Raw genomic sequence first — 19,903 nt, forward strand, 5'->3', positions numbered from 1 at the left:
AAGAATCTCAATTATAAAATATATTTTGATTTGTTTAACACTTTTTTGGTTACTATATGATTCCATGTGTGTAATTTCATGGTTTTGATGATCATTCTACAATGTATAAAATAGCAAAAATGTATAAAAACCCTTGAATGAGTAGGTGTCCAAACTTTTGACTGGTACTGTATATAAAATATTGGCTTGTGTAGATGAGCAGTCTTCATATCAATATACCTGCATCCAAAAATAATGTAATCTACAGATACAGTTGAAGTCGGAAGTTTACATACACTTAGGTTGGAGTCATTAAAACTCGTTTTTCAACCACTCCATACATTTCTTGTTAACAAACTATAGTTTTGGCAAGTCGATTAGGACATCTACTTCGTGCATGACCCAAGTAATTTTTCCAACAATTGTTTACAGACATTATTTCACTTATAATTCACTGTATCACAATTCCAGTGGGTCAGAAGTTCACATACACTAAGTCGACTGTGCCTTTAAACAGCTTGGAAAATTCCAGAAAGTGATGTCATGGCTTTAGAAGCTTCTGATAGGCTAATTGACATCATTTGAGTCAATTGGGGGAGTACCTGTGAAATGTATTTCAAGGCCTAACTTCAAACGCAGTGCCTCTTTGCTTGACATCATGGGGAAATCAAAAGAAATCAGCCAAGACCTCAGAGAAACAATTGTAGACCTCCACAAGTCTGGTTCATCCTTGGGAGCAATTTCCAAACACCTGAAGGTGCCACATTCATCTGTACTGAATGCATCCGAGACAAACCATGTGAGCTGTGAGCCCTGGCATGGGTTCATTTAGGAGCTGGCTGACCATGGCATCGTTCATAGAGCAAACAACACTGGAGCCTCAGTTACACAATGGATTTAAATAGCTGTGCATGTGTAAATGGTTGTGTGTGTGTGTGTGTGTGTGTGTGTGTGTGTGTGTGTGTGTGTGTGTGTGTGTGTGTGTGTGTGTGTGTGTGTGTGTGTTATGTTAAACAAATAAGTAAACCCAAGGACTGCAATAATCCATAAAATAAAGGCTTCAGAATGTCAGCATTCGTTTCACAGGTCATGTTTTTGGACAGCCACATCTCCACATAAATGCAACAGCAGAAAGTGAACATGTACTCTGACTGACTTGTTTCACCACTGTGTTAGTGTTATCCCCTACTGCTGCAGTCAGTGGCAATAACATGGCCTGCATGGATTCCACTGGGAAACCTATAGAGTATTAACAAAGTGATCCTCCCTTGGTTGACAATGAATTATGGAAGGAAATACTCCCTACTGAGTGGTGCATCCTTAACTGGGAAATATGTCCTCACGTTGTCTTTCTGCCAGGGCCTGGGATCGGCAAATAATGATCTTGAATTAATTTCATCTCACCATGCCCCATCTCTCTCATACATACTGTACATCTGCCATGTGCTATTACAGGAGTTACTGTTGAAATAAGATCAGTAGTGAGCCATGGTGGAAAACTACAGGCCTCTATGAGCACTCTCCCTTCCTCCCTCGGCCCCTCTATCCATCCGTCCTTCTCCAATCCCTTTTCCATCTCAGTGTGCCTCTATACATCCATCCTCTTTCCCTCTTATCGCTCTCTCTCCCTCTCCTGCTCTCCCTCTCTCTCCCTCCTGCTCTCCTGGGAGTTGAACACAATCTCATTAGCTGCTGGTGGATGAGGCGTCCTCTCCTCGTAGGTTCAAGGTGATGGAAGATTAGGCCATTTGGCCCAGGCTCATTCCATATTCACACCACGTCCCTCTCTGCCCGTGAACACCAAATTACATTGAACCTGGGGAGTCTAACTCCATTAATTTTAAATGGAAGATTAATTTAACAATATGCGGTGGATATTTGTTACAAATCCATCATGTAAAAGTGACGTTTGGCAATACATTTGCGGGTGGCTCACAGTGGGGGGGCCGCAGTGCAAATAAATCAGGGGGGCATTTACAGGTAATCGCTATTTTCACACAGATACGAGCGTACGCACGTGCACGTACACACACATACACACACACAACATGGGGACAGAAAGATGTTTGTTGACCATTTCCAGGAATGGTGTGTAATTTTGTATGCTGCTCACTGGATAATTCCTAATTTCTTAGAAGTCACCGACCGTTTGAACTCTTGCTGGTACAGGATACATGAGTTGGCAGTTTCAAACGTTTTGCCCTGGCCTATTGACCTCCTTGCTAAGCCTTCACTAATTTATGGGTGAATCATGTGAAAAGAATGGCCAGCATGTGTCTAATGTGTGTACGTACCTCTGGCATGTACAGTAGATAAACCACCAAGTAAATAATATAAAAGCAACTTCCTTGCAATCAAGAGTTAGACGAAGATCTGTTCAAACCATCATTAACATTGTCAATATTTAATGTTCGCAATGTTGTTACTTATGAATGTGTGCTGTTTCCACTGGACCATTTGGTTTGATGGTGATCTGCATACAGCTACACAAATAGAGAGGCGTGTGGATATAAGCCTTGCATACATCTGACTGCACCCTGGATGTGTGAAGTAAGAGAGACAGAAGGCAGGCATCAATTTAATGCAGTGGGCTAAATCAGGGTCACACAGAGTGTTTCTTGGTAGTCTTAAACAAATCTACTTTGAAACAAATGTATACACCTCACACACATGGTTATGGAATTAAAAAAAGAAGACACCTGTACCATGTCATATATAGAGTTGAAATGTATTCCATTTTGAGTTTGCATCCCAATATTACACTTTATATACACTGCTCAAAAAAATAAAGGGAACACTTAAACAACACAATGTAACTCCAAGTCAATCACACTTCTGTGAAAACAAACTGTCCACTTAGGAAGCAACACTGATTGACAATAAATTTCACATGCTGTTGTGCAAATGGAATAGACAACAGGTGGAAATTATAGGCAATTAGCAAGACACCCCCAATAAAGGAGTGGTTCTGCAGGTGGTGACCACAGACCACTTCTCAGTTCCTATGCTTCCTGGCTGATGTTTTGGTCACTTTTGAATGCTGGCGGTGCTTTCACTCTAGTGGTAGCATGAGACGGAGTCTACAACCCACACAAGTGGCTCAGGTAGTGCAGCTCATCCAGGATGGCACATCAATGCGAGCTGTGGCAAGAAGGTTTGCTGTGTCTGTCAGCGTAGTGTCCAGAGCATGGAGGCGCTACCAGGAGACAGGCCAGTACATCAGGAGATGTGGAGGAGGCCGTAGGAGGGCAACAACCCAGCAGCAGGACCGCTACCTCCGCCTTTGTGCAAGGTGGAGCAGGAGGAGCACTGCCAGAGCCCTGCAAAATGACCTCCAGCAGGCCACAAATGTGCATGTGTCTGCTCAAACGGTCAGAAACAGACTCCATGAGGGTGGTATGAGGGCCCGACGTCCACAGGTGGGGGTTGTGCTTACAGCCCAACACCGTGCAGGACGTTTGGCATTTGCCAGAGAACACCAAGATTGGCAAATTCGCCACTGGCGCCCAGTGCTCTTCACACATGAAAGCAGGTTCACACTGAGCACATGTGACAGACGTGACAGAGTCTGGAGACGCCGTGGAGAATGTTCTGCTGCCTGCAACATCCTCCAGCATGACCGGTTTGGCGGTGGGTCAGTCATGGTGTGGGGTGGCATTTCTTTGGGGGGCCGCACAGCCCTCCGTGTGCTCGCCAGAGGTAGCCTGACTGCCATTAGGTACCGAGATGAGATCCTCAGACCCCTTGTGAGACCATATGCTGGTGCGGTTGGCCCTGGGTTCCTCCTAATGCAAGACAATGCTAGACCTCATGTGGCTGGAGTGTGTCAGCAGTTCCTGCAAGAGGAAGGCATTGATGCTATGGACTGGCCCACCCGTTCCCCAGACCTGAATCCAATTGAGCACATCTGGGACATCATGTCTCGCTCCATCCACCAACACCACGTTGCACCACAGACTGTCCAGGAGTTGGCGGATGCTTTAGTCCAGGTCTGGAGGAGATCCCTCAGGAGACCATCCGCCACCTCATCAGGAGCATGCCCGGGCGTTGTAGGGAGGTCATACAGGCACGTGGAGGCCACACACACTACTGAGCCTCATTTTGACTTGTTTTAAGGACATTACATCAAAGTTGGATCAGCCTGTAGTGTGGTTTTCCACTTTAATTTTGAGTGTGACTCCAAATCCAGACCTCCATGGGTTGATAAATTTGATTTCCATTGATCATTTTTGTGTGATTTTGTTGTCAGCACATTCAACTATGTAAAGAAAAAAGTATTTAATAAGAATATTTCATTCATTCAGATCTAGGATGTGTTATTTTAGTGTTCCCTTAATTTTTTTGAGCAGTGTACATCACAGAAAACTTAAATGTAACAAAACCATTTTACATAGAAACACCAGATTTTAGGCGTAAAAAATATATAATGTTTATTAATTATGAAATTATGAAAAATATGAATAACATTCCACCCATGAGGCCACTAGGTCATTTGACTGCAGGAAAGGGCTACGGTCCATTCTTGCTGGTGGCTGGTATGAGCTGAACTCCTCAGGAACAGCACATTAAGCCAACCCAAACGGCCTGGACTGAGCTAGGCTCTGTGTGGAGGGATACGACTGGACATGTCACGGTGAGATATGCACATCAGCGCCCTGTGACAGTATCTCCTGATCGTATTATGCACCTCAGCAGTGTTCACATCCAATTAATGCTCCACTCCCCACTCCCCGCCATTATCACTACATTGCCCACAGAAACTCACAGCTTTAATATGTAAGTGAAACAGTCATTTTCAGATGGGGGAGAGAGAAAGGAGGGTTGGGGGTTGGAGGGAAGGGGTGTGGGGATGATTTAATGGCTAATCTTCTCAGACAGCAGAAAGGCTTTGACTTTTAGCTTTATAGCTAGCTAACCCCCACTCCCCCCACTCTCTTATCTACCACCAGTCCCCTACCTCCTTCCCCCTTTTCCTGGGCCCAGGCCCCCCCCCCACCCCCCTCTTGTCCGCCAGGCATGCAAGCAGCATCCCGTGTCTACTCCGACTCATCTTTCTGCTCTTTAATGGTACATTTCTTAGGGGACCTCACTGTCTAATTAGAGGAATTGATAACCCCGCCGCTTATTAACGAGGGCAATACATTTCAAAGTCATTAAAGATAACCACGGCAATAAGTCTGGCTTTAAGCATCACTAGGTTTCACAGCCACCGTGTCGAGGTTGTAAAAGGAGGGGGGGAGGGGGAGAGAAAAAGCAATTCCTGCCTAGTCAACTGTAAAAGCTTAGTTATTAGAATCTTTAAAACGGGCAGCAAGGAGAAAATGACATGACCAAATCTCCTTTTTCCTCCGAGTTAATGAAGAATTAGGGTTCCTATTTGGCGTATTAGAGGGTTCACGGGAGGTCAGGACGTTGTGGAAAGTGTGTTTGACAACGGTGTCAATTTAGCATCAGAGCAGCTCACAGGCCCGTGGCAGAACATCACTCACAGCTGTCACAACCACTTATCTTTCTCATTGTCACCAAACTAACAAAATTCAGGTCAAGATTTTTTTTCACACCCACTTGCCTCTGTTCATTTCACATTTATTTTACAATGTGCTGAAGTCAACTCACTGTGAAAAGGCCTCCGTAATACTTTAAAAGTATAATATTCCACACCTTTTTCCTGCACATTCTGTAATTTCGACTGCCAATGCATGAATGAAAAACTCCTTACTTCTCTCTTCTCTCACTGGAATGAGTAATAGAGTTATACATTTCGTTCCTGGAATGGCAAAGCAATAACAAGCCTATTCTTCTCTATTATTTGTATGTATTCCAGCAATAGAGCAAAGGTGCATTTCTATATATTCCTCACACACACGGCTTTCCTATAAAGGTGAGTATTTACTTGAATAATCACATGAATCATGGTTCTTTGGGTGGGGGAGCACAACCTAACCAAGCTGAGAATGATGTGCCCAGAATGAGGAGTCAAGTGTAACGTGTTCAGTGCTGGACTCAGCCACAGGAACCAATGAGTGAGCTAACGCTAGGCTAGCATCAGGCTAATGGACCATAGCTACATGGCACAATCTCAGTGATGCGTACAAAATGTACATAAAGGAACTGCCATGGCACATTTCATTTTAGATCCTCATTCAAGCACACACACACAAATAGACACATTTGTATGATTGTAACACGTTTTTAATACCGTGTTATTGAGTACATGCACACAATAATACGATTATTGTGAATGGTCAGATTAATACAATAGTTTGATTTAAACGTTTACATGCTTTGCAAGAAGAACAATTTCCCTACTAATCCTATTTACATGGACACATTTGAAATCAGGCTACCTGATGGGACTTAAATAAATGCAGAAAATCACCAATCAAAATAAACGTTCTACCACAGTAACCATGTTATTTTTGTGAAACATATATAATTCTGAGTTAGGACATAAAGTTTGTATGTGAAAAATATTTCTAAGATGCATACTTTCAGAGAATGCCGAGAGTGTGCAAAGCTGTCATCAAGGCAAAGGGTGATAACTTTGAAGAAACTCAAATATAAAATATAATTTGATTTGTTTAATACTTTTTTGGTTACTACATGATTCCATATGCATTATTTCATAGTTTTGATGTCTTCACTATTATTCTACAATGTAGAAAATAGTAAAAAATAAAGAAAATCCCTTGAATGAGTAGGTGTGTCCAAACTTTTGACTGGTACTGTACATATATGCATATTTACAATTGTGACAATATCTAATTATTAGTGTGCATGTAAACGTACTCACCGATACCTAGATGTAGAGAACAGTGTAAGGCTAGCATTTCTAAAAGCGAGTTTAAATCTGATTATTCCATTTAGTAAGAGAAGCTATCAATTGAAACTGGTTTCTCATAGTATGGGTCAAATGCATGAAACATTACTTAAAACATATCACGCACATAGCACTATCAAGAAACAAACACAAGCAGTTAATTGCTAACCTGTGGAGAGGGTGGCAGGTAGCCTAGTGGTTAGAGCATTGGGACAGTAACTGAAAGGTCACTGGTTCAAATACCTGAGCCGACAAGGTTAAAAATCTATGTGCCCTTGAGCAAGGCACTTAACCCTAATTTTCTCCAGAGAGATTGTACTACTATGGCTGACCCTGTAAAACAACACATTTCACTGCACCTACAGTATCAGGTGTATGTGACAATACAAACAAAAGCAACGGCTGTTTAACTAAATATACACAGCTGACAGTATAACAGTGCTGAGCGAGGCTTTTAATGTACAGTCCCTGGATGAAACACTGGCTGCTAATAGCTGGGGATGCACTGTTCTTTCTTTCTGCAGGAGGTCCTTTAGCATCCTCCTGGCTGCCAGCCTGCCGCTAATTTGGACAGTTAGTTTTACCAACTTTTATTTCCTGGTGCTCTAATAGGCTACAAGAGCAGCTTGCTCTGCGTTGTAATTAATCAAGGAAGACCCCACTACCACCGGACATCCACAATAGATGATTAGCCTTGTTAGGGCACGGCATTATGGGTATTCACTACATTACATCCAGAGGGACCATTTCTCTGTTCCGTCTTCCATTAATGTAATCAAAACAAAATGGAGTCAACAAAGTCAAGTTGTTTCCATTTTTTTACTGGAGAGAGCAAAGTGTAGAAACGGCCATAGTGAAGTCCATTCATTCATTACACTGAGCCTTCTGATTTAGGTGCAGCTGCTCAACTAGTCTTGAAAGAGAAATACGAGTTAAATATGAAGGAAGAAAGTTAAAAGAGAAAGATGAATTTAAGAGGAATTATTCATCAAAGGAAAGATAGTGTAATATTTAGGTAACAAGGTTCTGAAAGACACATTTTCTGAAGAAAAAAGGTGTGCAAGTCTGAAACATCCTATTTTCAAAAATCCATCTACTATTTGTAAACTCTGGCTCATTATTTCAGTAAGAACATGAAAAGTTACTATGCAAACAAATGACTTGACCTCCCAGTGGCTGCATGTTTTTAAAATAAAGTGTTTAGCTGTCAAGCTGAATGCCAAACGAGAGATGAAGGGGAATTCAAATTTGGAGGGAAATGATTTAACAGGCCTGTTATTACGGCAGCACATGGGGAATAATTTCTATATTGTCAGTGTTCAGTCCAATTATGTTACTTTATCACACTGGGGAATAGTCACAGAGCTGAAATGAAATAGTAGCTAATTCAAAGCACACACCATCTATAACCTTGAGGTCTCAATGTCCGTTTCTCCAGCTCAGAAATTAAGTGGAAAATACTGAGAATAAAATGGAGACTGTCTTTCCTTGTTCTGCTTCTTGGAAAAGAATAGTGTATGTCATTGTTCAAATGGAGGCTATTTACTGCAGTCTCATGCATATCCTTCTCTGAGAATACTGCCTATGTTCTCAATACATTACAAAACAAATCCTAGTTAATAAAATGTCCCAGTCGATACAAGTATCTATCTAGGTCATGGGTAAGTATACATCTCAATAAACATATATAAGGTTACCTTTGACTCAAGCTATTCTGTCTGAAATTCTGAGCTGGAATAGAACAAAAAGGTTACTACCTATAAACTAACACTGACGCACTGACGCTCCTGTTTGACATTCTAGTGGGTGTCATTATAACTAGACTAGGTGTGGGTGTGCACCCTGAGTGTGTATCATAGGGGACTGGCCAGGATCTTTACCAGTATAATGAGGGATTTCTAAATGTAACTGTGTGACCCTTAACAGGTTGAGTTTAGTTTATTAGGTTCCCCATTAGCTACTGCACATGCAGCAGCTACTCTTCCTGGGGTCCACATAAAACGTACAAATACATGAGATAGAACAGAACAGTAATGGATAAACACAACATAAGATAATACATTCAAGTCACGGAGGTCCCTTGACACAGCCAATGTGATCTGCTTAGAGCCCTATTCCACCATCACCTCCCTTCCGAACCCCCTGTCTGACTCTGTAGCCAATGCAGTTATATTAATGTCTGACCCTAGCCTCACCTCCACCACCACCTTGGCAGTTGTTACCGCTTGTGACATAAACGTGGTGTCGCAACCAATCAAAGCCTTCCACGGTGACACGGAGGGTCTACCACAATGTCAGGCCACAGATCGACACAACACGCATGGAGGAAGCCCGCGTTGACAAACCATATGAGCTCTGCCAAACCAGATCAATGTCACAGGCTTAGACCTAATGGCAGGATGGTGAACGAGGAGAGAAGTTTGATATGGTGGGTTTTTTCTCTGTGTTTCATCGCCCTTTGTTAGAACACAGGCTACATGAGGATGTATTCTTTAGAGGATTTTTTAATCAGTTAACAAGTCATTAGCCGGGGAAAACAGTACATAACTGTTCATTGTAGGAGGAAAGTGATTGGCTTATGTTGATGACTTGATTAAGCTCAAGATGTTTGAGTTTTGTGTTTTGCTTTTTGCTTTATAATTTAATTCCTGGCTGCGGAGAGCATTTCATTTGATGGATCTGTAATTGGTGGTTTCAAACAAAGTGTTATAATTTCAGATGGCCGCGAGTAATACAATATTTCTACTCAGACGTTCATTTAAAACTCGTCATTTCAATTCTTGTAAGCATCAATACAAGTCCAGGTTTTATGTAGGACTATCTTATTTATGATGTAAAACAAGAATGCAAACATGTATCCCTTCGTGTATCAATTTGACGCTTATGGAGGTACAATAAATAACTTAAAATGAAGTACTACGCAATCATTAAACATATACTATCTATTTCATTGACATCTAAATTTAATGCTCTCTTTTAGTTTTAAAAATGCATTTTGCTGGGAGAAAAATTGGAACAAATCGTCTTTCCTTCAGAAGTCTTTCTGCATTGAGTGCAATTGGTCCATGTTACAAAATGCCACGGCGGCTTCCCTTTCAGAAAGATTGTCCCTAACTGGGTCTCTGTGGGCCCCCTGGATCTCTGGCCCCATCCATAACTCCACGGCACCTTCAGGGACTGGCTGTCCACTGTTCTGTTTTAACCTCCGAGCTCATTATCAGAGGTCTCAGGGGTGCACTGCTAACCAGAGACAGAGAATTAGGAGGCGCTCTGCTCAGCAGCCAGGCACACTCAGCGCCATAAATGAAGGATAGCAAGCAGGGAGATCAGTAACAGGGAAGGGAGTTAGCCCTGGGGAATACAGTCAACTTGCAGAGTAAGGTGCTTTTTAATATATATTTAGCATATACACCTGCTACATTTTAGCCTGCAGAGGTGGTGTAGCGTGGAGCGGTGGAGTCGTGGAGCTAGTCATTTGAAGTGATAAAGCACCGTCGAGCCTCCATGGCTTCTTGATGCTATCTGCTCAGAGACGAGGGACGGAGCTCAGCACCTCCATGCACCTGTGCAGAAACCATCATAAAGATCTGAGTGCATGCTGCTTGCTTTAAAGTCCAACAATTTAAATGGAACTAAGCAAAGGAAATAATTGCTCAATTGCTGAACATGCTGAAATATGTAGGGCTCTATTTTAGCTGTTGAGAAGGAGTGTTCCGTTATCGTTGTGGTGTTGCCAGAGAATGAAGATAAGAGATATGCTTTCAAAAGTGGTATTATACCCCAGTGGTAAAGATAACTCTCAGCTCCTGTTGAGTACAACACTGCTTCTCACTCCATTTCCCGGTTTATAGTAGGACACTACGATTGTATTATTGCACAAGCTGGACTTAAACATAAAAAAACTAAGTTGGAACCAAATAAATTTCTTAGCTGATGATTTGTGCACAAACACGTCTGTCTGTCTGTCTGTCTGTCTGTCTGTCTGTCTGTCTGTCTGTCTGTCTGTCTGTCTGTCTGTCTGTCTGTCTGTCTGTCTGTCTGTCTGTCTGTCTGTCTGTCTGTCTGTCTGTCTGTCTGTCTGTCTGTCTGTCTGTCTGTCTGTCTGTCTGTCTGTCTGTCTGTCTGTCTGTCTGTCTGCCTGCCTGCCTGCCTGCCTGCCTGCCTGCCTGCCTGCCTGCCTGTGCCTGCCTGGCTGCAGGATCTATTCTGGAAGGAAGGAAACCTATGCCTGGTGTTTCAGTAGCAGAATACTGATCTCAGTCTGCTGTGGAACTCATGATGGTAGGAAGGAGAGGACAGGAGAGGGAGAAGAGGATGAGAGGAGAGGGGGAACAGGGAAGCTATTCAAAACTAACACAACTCTCTTTTAACTGCTCAAACTTCATTAACTACTACTCCCTAATATATCTCTTCCCTCAAGGTATAGTAGCCAAGGCCAAAAGTTGCTTCCTTGACACAAATGTTATTTTTTTCTTAGTCAGGGACTTTGGGGTTGTTCTGGATTGTGGATTGTTTCCTGGCTCTTAAATCAACATTATAAAGCTCTGACCCTTCTATGCATTAAGCATTCCCCATAGAGCCATACAAACATCTCAGAGTTGTTGCTTCATGGCTCAGCCTTCCTCCCTCTCACTACTGGGGTTGATTAAAGTCTTTTGCTAAGAGTGGAACAGCCATTTTTTTATACCTTTCACCAAGCAGAAATAAATAAGGTTTGCTGTCAGAATGCAGCCACACAAACAGAAATGAGATGTAGAGAGAAGAGAACCCTGAAAGAGCTTAAAGCGGGCTTAGCCTAAAGTTCCTCAGAAGACAAGGTAACCTTTTCTTTACTGAGACCACACCAACAGTGGTAAAACCAACAGTGAGTATTGGACCTCCATGGAACTGGTGTTACTATTTTAGGCCTTGGTTTTTACAACAGCATCGATTATAGATAGAGACTGACAGCGGTGGGATTCAGTTGAGGCGAAACTACTGTGCGTCTGATACAGTCTGCATTTTCACTCTTCTTATTGCCCACCGATAGTGATTTGGCTGGCTGTTCAAGACATAACTAAAATGTTATAACCATAGCAGTTGCACAGGCATATAGGCATACTGTAAAAGAGCAAATGTGGCCGGTGCATAGTAGAGCTGGCTGGAAAACACATTAATGCTTGACCTTTTAATGCTCTCAAATGCTACGAGCTGTGATGCTGATCCTGGTACATAAGACGAAACATCCACACAGGGTCATACAACTACAATACAGAATCTTGGTTGACTTGCATGAATGCATTTTATGTCTGGTCTCAAGAGTGAAGGTTCTGGCAGCTAAATAAATAAAATATACATGAACAAATAAATATATAAATAAAGAGGGGGAAAGAGGGTGAGCGAGATCCTCGGAGGAGAGATCTGCTCAGATTTTAGTCTTTGAAAGTTGCAAATTAAATTCCCTCGTCAAGGCTCTAATCATTCACAGCAGATGGGGGCTTACGCTCGGTTTTAGATCTGCGGGAATTCTAATGGTTATTGTTTCTGTTTAAATAGGGAGATTATTGCATTTTAATAAGTCCTCTTTGGGACTTAGCGCAAAAATGTAGTGCCATGAATTACTGTAGATAGCTGTTAGTGCGTGCGGGGGGGATTAAGTTACTAAGTGTGACAAGTTGCTCTTCCTCCCTCTCCACCCTCTCTTCCCCTTTTCCAGAAGGGGGGGGGGGGGGGGGGGATTAAGTTACTAAGCAATGGAGTTCCATGAATTACTGTAGATAGCTGTTACTGCATGCTGGGGGGGGGGGGGGGGGTCAAGTTACTAAGTGTGACAAGTTGCTCTTCCTCCCTCTCCACCCTCTCTTCCCCTTTTCCAGAAGGGGGGGGGGGGGGGATTAAGTTACTAAGCTATGGAGTTCCATGAATTACTGTAGATAGCTGTTACTGCATACTGGGGGGGGGGGGGGGGGGGTCAAGTTACTAAGTGTGACAAGTTGCTCTTCCTCCCTCTCCACCCTCTCTTCCCCTTTTCCAGAAGGGGGGGGGGGGGGGGGGATTAAGTTACTAAGCTATGGAGTTCCATGAATTACTGTAGATAGCTGTTACCACATGCAGGGGCGAAAAAATCAAGTTACTAAGTGTGACAAGTTGCTCTTCCTCCCGCTCCACCTTTTCTTCCCCTTTTCTGGAGATGGCTCCGTGTGTATTTAGCACCAAATTAACTATGTGCCGTGGGGATAATATTTTCATTCGACAGGGGGGAAGGGAAAGGAGCTTGGCTATGGATTTTCATTAAAATGACATCTGTTCAGCAATTTCGGTAAAGTAATTCTGCTGAAAGTTTTATCAGCTAATTTTAATTATTCACTCCACTGAGTTGAATACAGGATTCATCATGTTGAATTAATACATTCAACACAACATTTTTTCTCCCTCCCTCTCTTCCAAGTAGAAGAGAGGAGGGAAATAAGCAATCAACAAATGGAATTGTCATGCACCCGGTTAAAATGTGATTCGTTAATTACAACAACAAAAACGATATTGGCTTGTATATTTTGAAGAAATAGATTGGCTCAAAAATTCACCGACAGGAAGTTTAGAGCACCCCATATGCGAGGACTTTACAGCTTCTAGGTGTGGTGTGTCATTTAGTTACCACTGTGACTAGCCCTTTCCCCATGTTTATACACAGTTTAATAAATTGTGTTAGTTTCAGTTGCCACACAACTGTATGTCCATTGGGCATATAGCCTATTAGCTGAAATATTTTGTGACCGTTTCAGGGGATATTTAATTTCTCACAAGTCACTCTAAAGCGTTCATGACTGCGAAAATGAAAGCGTTTTAGTTACAGATAAAAAGCTAATTAATGAATTAACATTTTCACCATGAAGGAGCAGTCTGAGATGTCTGAGATGCTACTGTTTCAGCACGGAGGCAGCACTAACCAACGATAACACTGGAGCAGAGGGAGAATCACAAGACCTCCTGGTCAAAGAGTGCGCATTCAAAGAGAAGCACATTCAAAGACCAAACTATTCAAAGACATCCCATTCATGGACCTCTGGCTTTCCAGTCAAGTTACTGCAGGTTGCTGCTGCTGCTATACTGTACTTTTGGTCCAAGTAGAAATTCAAAGACCTGAGGCTCAGAAAATATGATTGATTTTTTTCTCTCTTCTATTCTATCTTATCTCCTCAGGTAACTTTCCTTAGCAACTTGTCCGTGTAGACTATCACCTTGCCTTGCAGTCCTGATGCACATCAGCACACGAAACAAATGAGACGCCAAGGCAGGGAGAGACAGGCATATTGCAAAGTGATACCTTCGAGGGAGGTGGGGTCCTTGTGATCTCTCTCTCTCTGAATTGTGTGTCCCAAAGGAGTCCTCTACAATGGACTGCAAGGACATTGGAGTTTTTTTACGGACAAAGAGAAAAAAACAACATACATGGTTGTTCCACCTTAAAAGTCAAAATCGTAAAAGGTAGTAAGGACGTCCGGTTAGTTGTTCCATCTTAACCTGTTGAGGACAGAGGGCGCTGTTTTCACTTTGGGGGAAAATCGTGCCCAATTTAAACGGCCTCGTACTCAATTCTTGCTCGTACAATATGCATATTATTATTACTATTGGATAGAAAACACTCTCTAGTTTCTAAAACCGTTTGAATTATATCTGTGAGTAAAACAGAACTCATTTTGCAGCAAACTTCCTGACAGGAAGTAGAAAATCTGAAATCGATGCTCTGTTCTAGGGCCTGCCTATAAATGTCCTTGATATTTATTAGTATACATGCACTTCATACGTCTTCCACTAGATGTCGACAGGCAGTGAGAGAAGAAATGGAGTGTATAACTTGATCTGGGGTCGAATAAAAGCTCTTTGTATGACGTGTCACCAGTTTCCTGTTTTCTGGAGCGCACGCGAAGGGACCTGGTATTGCCTTCTGAAAAGCTGTCGTTATAGACGACTAATATCTCCGGCTTTGATTTTATTTGATAAATGTGACAATATCATCGTAAAGTATGTTTTTTCAATATAGTTTTATTAGATTATTGAAATTTATTCGGGACGTTAGGCGTGTTGCGTTGTGTGCCTTTGTTCAGGAAGGAGAGCTTCGCGCTACTTTGCTAGCTTTCCGTGCTAATTGACTGGAGAAGAGGACATTCTAAAACCAAACAACGATTGTTCTGGACAAAGGACCCCTTGTACAACATTCTGATGGAAGATCATCAAAAGTAGGACCCATTTTATGATGCTATTTCATATATCTGTCGAACATGTTGTACTAGTAGTTTGCGCCCAGATTTTGGGCACGCTCTCGCTATAACTAAGCTGGATGTCGTAATGAAGTTATTTTTAGAATTCTAACACGGCGATTGCATTAAGAACTAGTGTATCTATCATTTCCTATACAACATGTATTTTCTAGTAACGTTTATGAATAGTTATTTGGTCAGAATAGTTGAGTGTCATAAAAATATCCGCACATTCTGGGAAAAATATGCTACGTTAGCACAATGTATAACCACTGATTTCAGCTCTAAATATGCACATTTTCGAACAAAACATAAGTGTATGTATAACCTGATGTTATAGGACTGTCATCTGATGAAGGTTTATGAAGGTTAGTGAAAATTAATATCTTTTGCTGGTTTATTCCCTATCGCTAACGTGCCTATTGCTATCGCTAACGTGCCTTGATGAATGAATGCGGTAGTGTGGTAGGCTATTGTAGTAAGCTAATATAATGCCATATTGTGTTTTCGCTGTAAAACACTTAAAAAATCGGAAATATTGTCTGGTTTCACAAGATGTTTGTCTTTAATTTGCTGTACACCATCGATTTTTCAGAAATGTTTTATGATGAGTATTTAGGTATTTGACGTTGGTGTCTGTAATTACTCTGGCTGCTTCGGTCCTATTTGTGACGGTAGCTGTGATGGTAGCTGCAATGTGAAACTGATTTATACCTCAAATATGCACATTTTTCGAACAAAACATAGATTTATTGTATAACATGTTATAAGACTGTCATCTGATGAAGTTCTTTCTTGGTTAGTTTGGTTGGTTCTTGGTTAGTTAGGTTGGCTTTGTGCATGCTACCTGTGCTGTGAAAAATGTCTGTCCTTTTTTGTATTTGGTGGTGAGCTAACATAAATATATGTGGTGTTTTCGCTGTAAAACATTTTAAAAATCGGACATGTTGACTGGATTCACAAGATGTGTATCTTTCATTTGCTGTATTGGACTTGTTAATGTGTGAAAGTTAAATATTTCTCAAAAATATTTTTTGAATTTCGCGCTCTGCCTTTTCAGTGGAATGTGGGAGGAGTTCCGCTAGCGGAACCCCGGTGCCAGACAGGTTAAATTGAGGTGAGGTGGTCTCTGTCATTGCCAAACCCTTGCAGTGAGCGTGGGCAAATCTAATTAACCTACTTCCTCTTTGCCAAAAGGCCAATCTAGAATGACTCAGTCATCATGTTATGAAATGTCCCTTACATTAGCGTACATGGGAGGAGACTGCTATTTCTGCCCTCGGCAAGCCAATCAATTTCCAGTATTGACTCACTACTCCTTTTTTATGAAGCTACTGCTACTACTGCTACTACTACTACTACTGCTACTACTGCTACTACTGCTACTACTACTACTGCTACTACTGCTACTACTGCTACTACTACTGCTACTACTGCTACTACTACTACTACTGCTACTACTACTACTACTACTGCTACTACTACTACTACTACTGCTACTACTACTGCTACTACTACTACTACTACTGCTACTGCTAAAATTCAATCCCGCAATCAAATATTTGCCTTCCCTAAAGTCACGGGTTCTCGCCCAATATCCTCCCGGCAAACTATTTAAGATGGAAGTGTGATGTATTTATTAATATGTCTGCAGGAAAGCCAACATGTCAAACCTTTTTAACTATCTCTTTATGGTAGAGAAATCATAGCACATAAATAAAAGTAGCTAGCAGTGGACCCATTGATGCCTAACCATCTGAGTGACTGAATGATTGGAAAGCTTTCTTTGACGGCTCTCCGCTTCACTCCCTCTGTCCGTCCCTCCGTCCCTCCCTTCCTCCAAACCCCACACAGCTGAATGTTTCCCTCTCTGGAGGCCTGTATCGGTTATCAAATTTAATAAATAAAGCAACTGAAATCTGTCTACTCTTCATCTTCTCTTGCTCTCCCAGGGATTCCAGCAAGCTGGCAAATTACCATTTCCAGGCACCATATTCCCAAGACGCCACGGTGCTGCTTTTCTTCTCTTCCTGATGGAATCGGATGAGCACAACCAAGGGAGACATTGTTATCCACTGGCTAGGATCCCCAAAAAACAAGGCGTTACCAAGACAGCCCGCTCTGACAGCTCACCATATGAGAATATACGTCAAGACAGCAGGGAAAAAGAATAATAATATGATTTTAAAACACTTCAGTTTAAAAAGAAATCCCTTTATGTACCATGGATTGTAATCGAGTGAAATTATAGCTTTCCCTTCCCTTCTGTAAACTGTGTGTATAATGCACTTTCTAGAATGACTCTCACTTCCAAAAGAATAGGTGAATGCAGCAGCGCAGTTGATATGGAAAAGTTAGGTGCAAATTGAAATTAATTGAAATTGTTACAGATTCATACAGGGTAGAAGGGATTTGAATGGGTAGGAATAAAAATATCATTTTCAAAATACGTATCTAAGCGGGAAAAAAGAAAGGGGGCCCTAAGTGTGAAAGTAAATGTATAGATCTGTGCTAGGCAAGAAGGATATGAACGCTCCTTCTGGCTGGGCGCTTGTAGAGCAGTGATTTCCTGGATTACAGGGTACATCTGGGGAGAGAGGAACACCAGAGATCAGCCCCCCCCCCCCCCTGTGGGGTGCAGGCTGGAGCAGAAGAAGATGGGAAAAGACATAATTTAATGGATAGCAAATATTCTTTAATGCTGTCATACGTAACGGTTCAAATTACTGTGTCCCGTGGGAGAATGGGACTTCCATTTCCCCGTGAAGCAGAACATATTGCAGAGGTGAAAATGTATATTTTCATGAGCACCATTAGAGATCTTCAGACATGATAACTCAACTGAATGAACCGCTTGGTGGTGATTTTGTCTCAACAGGGCCCTAAGAGCCTATCTACAAGTAAAGGTTTGAATTTCATTTAGAAAATACAGCTACCTCTGTCCTTGAAGCTACATTTAGAATTTGACAAAATAACCTCTAGAGAACATTCTGATCTTGTTACAGTTAAATATGTGTTAAAAAACACTTCTGGATGTGCGAACAGGGGCCTTTAAATTAACTTGTATCCAGAAACACGACTGTCTTGGCTGCTAGGGGCAACAATGTGACCTTTCCACTGAATTATAATTCAACTAGACTACTCTCTAACTGATTTTAATATGAGCCAGGCCTGCGATACTTCTCTGCCTGAACAATAATTGGCAGCATAAATCAATTCATGATAGGGGGACAACATGATCTCCTTTAGAACGGAACGACCCATTGACATTGCAGCAATGCATGCCGCTGAATCAAATAAACCACATTGACAGGTAGTAAAAGAGATTATCATGTCACATTTCATCTATAGTGAGGTGTTTTGACGTTCTATGTGGAGGGTGTAGTGGGTGTATGTGTGTGAGTGCGTGTGCATGCATGAGTGCGGGTCATGGTTTCACATGGTTATGTAAACAAGGCTGTTATATCTCTAGGCTCAACTCAATCCTTTAATGGCTTCTTAGAACGTTCGAGCAGAAGGATGCAGCTATACTGTAGGCCTCACCTGGTGACTGAAAATTGGGATGGGAGGTTACTAACCAGCAATCCAATCCAAGGGGATAATATGCCTCAGCCCCAACCCAACCCAGTCTCTTAAACTGCATGTAATCCACTCAACCAGCCTGTCACAGCAACAATGAACTCCTGGCTCTCCGCTTCCCTCCTCCACCATCACTTCCACCCCTAGGGCCCTCCAACGCTATCCATCTCAGGAACACTTCAATAGCCTACCTGGCCTCCTGCTGCGCCCATTATCCGCTAAGTAGTTCTAAAAGGATTGGAGAGGGAGAGGGAGAGAGGCTTTCACAGGAGACATGCAATTAGGGCTCGAGAAAATTATCACAATTTAGATTTCCTCTGTGTGTCTCCCTGAGAGTGCTGCTGTCAGAGAGGGGTCACTGGAGTACAAATACTGTACAGGCACATGACTGAACACATTGCATACTAGCTAAATCCCATCTTCATTCATCACAGGTAACCAGAGGCAGAGTCTTTGCCTGGACTAACATTCCACTGTGGATATCTCTGGCTGGGTCTCTGGAGTAGAAACTGTTGTGACAAGCCGTATTAGGGAGTGAGTTAATCAAGTAGCACAAATTCAACCCCACTACCTCCCACCCAAACTCACTCCCCCTGTTCACTCAATAGAGTTATGTGGAAGAAATGAGGATATAAGGACACCAGAGAAAGAGACAGGCTTGGTTTATCCCATTTACTAATTTGGGATGTGCAATGTACATACAGCACAATCAATACATCTAAGCATTACCCAATGAATTAGTGTTCTGCTATGTAGCCTATGTGTTAACATGTGGCCATATCCAGTTCTAATGTATATTGACAGTAATAAAGGTTGCTATCTAAACTAAATGGAATAATGAGGCCATATAAGTACACATGCCGTATTAACAAACTAACACAAACACATCCAAGACCTGGGAGTATACATCACACTGCTCTCCATAATAAACGTGTGTTTTTACCGATACTCCACTACTCTTTAGAGTCGTGTTGAGCTCCTGAGAAAATGGTAGTGTGGTAATCACTGCTCGTTTCCATTCGATCCATAACGGGGACAGTGTATAACATCGCTCTGTGGGAACCATCTAATTTTAACCTGCACATAACTCTGTCTGGAAATCAATATGAGGACAGTCCAGTGGAGACTGCCATCTTGTGCAGTGCAGTGGACTGACTGTAAAACAGACAGCGAGAGACAGACGGTACTCTCTCTGGTACCCAGCAGCTATAATATCCATCCTTGGCGGTTCACTTGACATTTACTTGCCCCGCTTTTCCTGGAGCCTTCTCCTTCCCTAACTGCCAGC

The sequence above is a fragment of the Salvelinus namaycush genome, chromosome 3 (genome assembly GCF_016432855.1).
Source record: "Salvelinus namaycush isolate Seneca chromosome 3, SaNama_1.0, whole genome shotgun sequence".
Taxonomy (NCBI): domain Eukaryota; kingdom Metazoa; phylum Chordata; class Actinopteri; order Salmoniformes; family Salmonidae; genus Salvelinus; species Salvelinus namaycush.